This window comes from Cicer arietinum, chromosome 5, assembly GCF_000331145.2.
Source record: "Cicer arietinum cultivar CDC Frontier isolate Library 1 chromosome 5, Cicar.CDCFrontier_v2.0, whole genome shotgun sequence".
NCBI lineage: Eukaryota > Viridiplantae > Streptophyta > Magnoliopsida > Fabales > Fabaceae > Cicer > Cicer arietinum.
This window is the reverse complement of record NC_021164.2, coordinates 79,316,968-79,324,461: the sequence shown is the minus strand read 5'-3', so window position 1 is coordinate 79,324,461 and position 7,494 is coordinate 79,316,968.

Sequence of the window (7,494 nt, the reverse complement as noted above, 5' to 3'; positions counted from 1 at the left end):
GGGTTAAGCAATAGGAAAGATATATGAGTTAGATAGATAGGTTTCGAGGAAACTGGACAATCTGTAAAAGTGTCTCAATTCTTTCTATATATTGAAGAAAAAGCTGAAATCCAATTGGATTGTCAGGACTTGATGTAAGTTGTCATAGTGACAGCTGAACCAGGATAAACCTTGGTGCATTCTTCTCTAACCCTTACTCTTTATTATTTGCATTTTATGATTGTATGATTAATATTGTTTGACATGCATGTATCTTGATTAATTTGTAGAACTATTACTGCATAATCTTGACTAGTAATTGATCAATACATGTAAGTGTGAACCTTCGATTAGAATCAACTCCTTGGGACTTTGATTGATCATTACTTCAATAAAAGAGTTCTTTTGTTGAATTGATTATCAATCTTGTGAAATATTTTTTAAAAGACTGCCATACACGTTTTTAAACCTTTTTCATAAATAGTGAGGCCAAAGATACCAACAATTGGTATCAAAGCCTACCTTTTTTAGAGTAATTCTCATAAAAGTTCATGGCCTCAATTGGATTTCTAGGAGACTGTGCTTCACTTGCAAGGCCCCCTACCTTCAATGGAACCGCATACATGTATTGGAAACATAGGATGCTAATATTTTTAGAAGCTAGTGGTATTGATATTCTAGATGTTGTTGAAAATGAATCCTATATACCTAAAATTGCTGGAACTGATGATTTACTAATCCCTAAACCCAGATCCGAATGGTCTGAGGATGACAAAAGGAAAGTAGGTTATAATGCTAAAGCAAAGAATATTATAACATCTGCTTTGTGTGCAGAAGAATTCTTCAGGGTATCAAATTGTAAATCAGCAAAGGAAATGTGGGACATTATTCAGGAAACACATGAAGGCACCACAGACGTGAAAAGAGCTCGTGTTAATACACTCATGCATGAATACGAATTGTTTAGCATGAAGAAAGATGAATCAATCAGTGATCTACATACTAGGTTTACTCACATCATCAACAAGACTCAATTATTTATCCAAAGGTATTACTTTGCTTGATTCTCTGTTTTATTTCAATTACTTTTGAAAAAAAAAATACACCCTCGCTTTGAAAAACGGGGTGTTACAATTTACATGCCCTAGGAAAAGTTGTGGATAATGAGCAGCAAATAGGAAAAGTCATGAGGTGTTTAACAAGAGAATGGCAGCCCAAGATAACCGCCATTGCTGAATCAAAGGATATTGCAACCATGACTATTGCAACACTGTTTGGAAAGCTCAGGGAGCATGAGATGGAATTGCCCAAATGCACTAATCAAAGTCTGAACAAGAAAGTTGCTCAGATGAGTCAAGCAGTGAGACTGACGAAGAGCCTGAGATTGGTTTACTTGTCAAAAAGTTTAAAAAATTTCTGAAAAAGAAAGACAACAAGTTCAGAAAGCCATCAAGTTCTAAGATTAGTGACAGCAAGACAATCACCTGTTATGAATGTGTTAAAACATGGCATATACAGTCTGAGTGTCACAAGGTGCAAGACCAAAATAGGACTACAAATACTAAAGGCAAGGAACCAGCTCACAAAACCAGAAGAGCATATATTGCATGGAGTGACAACGAAGAATCCTCTGCCTCTTCAGAAGAATAAGCAAATCTATGTCTTATGGCAAATACCAACTCAGAATCAGAAAATGAGGTTAGTTCACAATCTAATCCCTCTTAAAGGCTATTATCCCAGTTCTCAGCAAGAAATTCAAGTGAATTCTATTAAACAGTTAATGAGTACACTTAAGCTTGAAATTCTGCAAAAACAGAGGCAACATCACTTTCTGCAATTCGCGAAACAGTCACTGCTGCAAATTCACATACCAGCTGTGTAATTGTCATTTGATACTCGGTAAAGAATCTATTCTCAAACAAGAGTCGAGCAATATCAGATTCTGTCAAAATCAATCATTTGTAAAAACTCAAACTATAAGAGTTTCTTTATAGTTTGTTTAAGATTGCTTCCTATCAAGGTTAGATAGGTGTTGTGATTGCTTTCTGGGTGGAAAGTAATTAAGAAAGAAATAGATCAAGGTTGATTTATTCTAGGTGTTGTAAGATTAAGAAGGCTCTTCATTTTAAACATTTAGTGGAAAATCTCACAGTGTGAGGACTAGACGTAACCCACGTTGGGTGAACCAGGATAAATCTTTGTGTGGTATTCTCTTTCCTATCTCCTTCTTTATTATACTGCATTGATCAATTAAGATAAAATAGAAACTGATTTTTTGCTAATATAAGAACGATCTCTGTTTTATAACATAAACCAAGAACGTTCTCCGTTTTCAGTTTCATAACCAAGATCATTCTTGAGTTATTTTCTTAAGTTTTAACAGGAATTTTTAAAAGGCATATTTACAATTCAAACCCCCCTTTCTTGTAAATCAACATTGTTACTTCAATTGGCATCAGAGCTCGGTCTCTAAAAAGTTCAAAAACACCTAACAAGTGTTAGATAAAATATCTAGAAGAATGTCTTTGAAATGCAAGAAGGAGAAACCATTGATGAAATGTACTCAAGATTCACCACAATAGTAAATGAAATGCGTTCTCTTGGCAAAGCCTATACTGTGCAAGAAAGAGTAAGAAAAATCATGAGGTGTCTCCCAATCATTTGGAGACCAATGGTGACAGCTATAAGCCAAGCCAAGAACCTTGAGTCACTGCCTCTGGAAGAACTAATTGGAACTCTAAGAGCTCATGAGGTAGTATTGCAAGAAGACAAACCAGTCAAGAAAGGAAAGGCAATAACACTGAAAGTCTCTCAAGATAAAATCACAGTACCAGTTGAAGAAGAATCAGAAGAAAATGAACAACAAGATGTTGATGAAATCGCGCTTCTCACTAGAAGAATACAAAGAATGATGAGAAGAAGAGATCAAATCAAAAAGGGATTTCAAAACAGAAATCCTAAAACAGAGATTGACAAGAGTCAACTCACATGCTTTGGATGCAACAAATTGGGACATTACAAAGCAGAATGTCCACCAAAACGATTTCCCTTCAAAAATAAATCAATGATGGCAACATGGGATGATTCAGAGGAATCAGAAACTGAAGAAGAAGAAGAAGAAGAAGAAGAAGCCAACATATGCTTGATGGCAAAAACAGAGGAAGATGAGGTAATAAATTCTGAACCATGTCATTTATGTCAACAAATGGGAAATGAATTTGATAACTTGTTAAATGACTCAAATCTGCTTATTCAAAAATGCAGTTCTCTGAAAGAACAATTTTATAAAGAGAAAGAAAGAAATCAGGCTGAAAATAATCTGTTAAAAAAAATAATTCAAGAATTGAAAGAAACAAAAGTTTTTGAAAGTGGAGAATGTCAAGAACGTTTTGCGCTACAAACGGAGAACGTTCAACTTAGAAATGAAAATGAACTTCTCAAAACAGATTTACTAAACTTCATTAAAGCCACTGAAACTTTTCATAACATCATGGGATCTCAAATAGGAATTTTTGATAAAGCTGGTCTTGGTTTCAATCAAACCCAAAAAACCAAACTCTATGAAAACTTCTTTGTCCCAGAAAGAAAGGAAGAAAAATGCAAGACTAGATGCTCATATTGTAAAAAACTTGGACATCTAGAATTTGCTTGCTACTTCAGAAAAAGGGATGAAAAAATTGAAATAAAGAAGCTTCTTAAACAGGAGAATCATCCTGTCAAAATTGTGTCTAGGAAACAGCAAAACGGAGAACGTTCTCCAGTTTGTCTCCCAAACGGAGAAAGTTCAAAATTACAAGTTGAACGTTTCAAAAACTCTTTCAAACCAAAGTTCAACTCCTCTAAATCATATGTTGTTAAACCCATTTCAAAATCAACAACTAACAACACAACTGTTTCCAAAACGAGAATGATATACCACTTAAAAACTAACTCTCAAAGACCAAAAACAAAGTGGGTACCTAAGACTGAAATGATATCACCTGCAGGTTGGTTTTCAAAATACAAAGAGAAAGCCTTGGTTCTTGGACAGTGGCTGTTCAAGGCACATGACAGGAGATAGAAATTGTTTCATAACCTTCATCAAGAAGGATGGTGGTTCGGTCACATTTGGAAATGATGATCAAGCTCAAATTAAGGGAAATGGAACAATTGGTAAGACAAACTCTGCTCAAATAAATGATGTCCAATACGTGGAAGGATTGAAACACAATTTATTAAGCATAAGTCAGTTATGCGACAATGGATGCGAAGTCACTTTCAAGCCAAAGGTATGTGAAATCAAGAAGGCCAAAACTGGAAAAATTCTGTTCTCTGGTAAGCGAAAGAAAAATTTATATGTGTTATATTTGGATGAATTACCTGATGAATCATGCTTTATATCAATCAATAAAGATAAATGGATCTGGCATAAAAGGGCTGGACATATCAGCATGAAAACGATTTCAAAAATCTCCAAACTTGATCTTTTTAGAGGCTTACCAAAACTTAATTTTGAGAAAGATAAAATATGTGAAGCTTGTGCAAAAGGTAAGCAAGTCAAGAGCAACTTTCATACAAAAGATTTTGTAACAACAAAAATAACTCTGGAACTACTTCACATAGATTTATTCGGGGCTATCAAAACAACAAGTCTAGGAGGAATGAAATATGGTTTTGCTATTGTTGATGATTTCTCAAGTTTTACATGGGTTCTGTTTTTAAAACAAAAAGATGATGCATTTGAATCATTCAAAACATTTTGTAAAAAGGTGCAGAATGAAAAGGACTCCAGCATCATCTCTGTAAGGAGTGATCATGGAGGAGAATTCATAAATGCCTCATTCAAAAGCTTTTTTGATGAACTTGGTATATCTCACAATCTTTCATGTGCAAGAACTCCACAACAAAATGGAGTTGTTGAAAGAAAAAATAGAACACTACGAGAAATGGCAAGAACTATTTTAGAAGAATCAAATGTTGAAAGTTTTTTTGGGGCAAAAGCCATAAACACTTCTTGCTATATCTTGAACCGTGTATCTATCAGAAAAATCATCAACAAAACTCCATACGAAATCTGGAAAAACAGAAAACCAAACATTTCTTACTTTCATATTTTTGGTTGTTATTGTTACATTCTAAACAACAAAGATCTTATTGGAAAATTTGATGCAAAATCCGATAAAGCAATCTTTCTTGGATACTCAACCGATTCTAAAGGTTACAGAGTGTTCAATTTAAGAACTAATGTTGTTGAAATTAGTATGCATATATTGTTTGATGAGTTTGATGACCTAGATATAAGTAAAAAGGATGAGGAAGAAGAAACTCAAATTGAAACACAGCAGGAAATAAGTCTGCAGAAAACAGAGATTGATAAACAATCTCCGTTTCATTCTCCACCAAAAAGCTGGAAAACCATTGGAGATCATCCTCAAACTCAGATCATTGGAGACACAGCTGATGGAATCCGAACCAGAAGATCATTCAAAAATGATGACGACAGCATGGCAATGATATCTCAGATTGAACCAAAGTCAATCAAAGATGCTATTACTGATCAATCTTGGATTAACGCCATGAAGGAAGAACTTCTACAGTTTGAGAAAAATGAAGTTTGGACTCTAGTACCAGATCCTTTAGATCAAACTGTTATTGGCACTCGATGGGTATTCAGAAACAAGCTTGATGAAGAAGGTAAGGTCGTGAGAAACAAAGCAAGATTAGTAGCTCAAGGCTACAATCAACAAGAAGGTATAGACTATGATGAAACTTTTGCTCCAGTTGCAAGGTTAGAAGCTATTCGAATACTTCTTGCATATGCATCTCATAAACTCATCAAACTGTTTCAAATGGATGTGAAAAGTGCTTTCTTAAATGGTTTTTTAAATGAACAAGTGTATGTAAAACAGCCCCCAGGTTTTGAAAACCAAGCAAAACCAAATCATGTTTTCAAACTTACCAAAGCTCTTTATGGCTTAAAACAAGCACCAAGGGCGTGGTACGAAAGACTGAGTTCATTTCTGATCGAGAACAATTTTCAAAGAGGAAAAATCGATACTACCTTATTTAAGAAAACTGAAGGAAATGAATTACTCATTGTTCAAGTATATGTGGATGATATCATTTTTGGATCAACAAATGAAAAACTATGTGAAGATTTCTCAAAACTTATGCAAAGTGAATTTGAAATGAGCATGATGGGGGAATTAAGATATTTTCTTGGTTTACAAATCAAACAATACGAAAAAGGCATTTTTGTTTGTCAAGAAAAATATATCAAAGATCTGTTGATCAAATATAAAATGAATGAGTCAAAAATTATGACAACTCCCATGCATCCATCCACTTCCTTAGAAAAAGATGAAAATGGCAAATCTGTCTCTGAAAAAGAATATCGTGGAATGATCGGTTCTCTGCTATATCTAACTGCTAGCAGACCAGATATTGTGTTTGCAGTAGGATTATGTGCTCGATTTCAATCAGCGCCAAAAGAATCCCACTTAACTGCTGTTAAACGCATATTTAGATATCTCGTTGGAACAACTAATCTTGGTCTTTGGTATAGAAAAGGTTCCCATTTTGATATTATAGCATACTGTGATGCTGATTATGCTGGAGACAAAGTTGAAAGAAAAAGCACAAGTGGAGCATGTCAGTTCCTAGGTGAAGCATTAATCAGTTGGTCATGCAGAAAACAGAACACCATAGCACTATCCACAACTGAGGCTGAATATGTGTCAGCTGCATGTAAGCTATTCCAGTATTCCAATTTATTGTGATAATACAAGTGCTATAAATTTGTCCAAAAATTCAATTCAGCATTCTAGATCAAAACATATTGAAATAAAACATCATTTTATTCGTGATCATGTCAATAAGAAAGACGTTGAATTAATCTTTGTTAAAATCTCACAAAGCCTCTTGTGGAGGATACTCAAAATCAACTTCCTGACATTTTCACAAAGCCTCTTGTGGAGGATCGTTTTAATTCAATTAAAGAAAAACTGAGAATCATGAAAAATCCAGAAAATTCTGGTTAAAATCTGCTTCTGCAGAAAACGGAGATCGTTTATCAGTCTCTGTTTCGCGATTCATCATTCTCCGTTCTAAAAAGGGCAACAGTCTGCTTTTCCCCCTCAAAATCAAAAAAGGCAAATCTTGACATTTATTACACGTGTCCTTGTGTCTGAAGCTAGAGTGCTGACACATACACTCCCCAATCCCCCAAAATACTTTTCCCATTTCCCTAGGTACAAACTATTGGGCAGCATACTCATCATTACTCCACCTTTTTCTCTCAACCTTCTCAAGTCAGAAAACTGTTTCTCTTCTCACCTTCTTTTCCCCAAAAGCTGGAATCATCTCTCTTTTTCTCTAAACCACGTCTACTGTTCATCTTCTTCATCATCTTCTTCTCAAAAAACAACCATGGCTCGAACCAAACAGTCTGCACGAAAAAATGCCTCTCCCTGTACACCACCCTCTTCATCTTCCTCATACCAATCCAGAGAGCGTTCTCCCTCTCCACCACCTCGC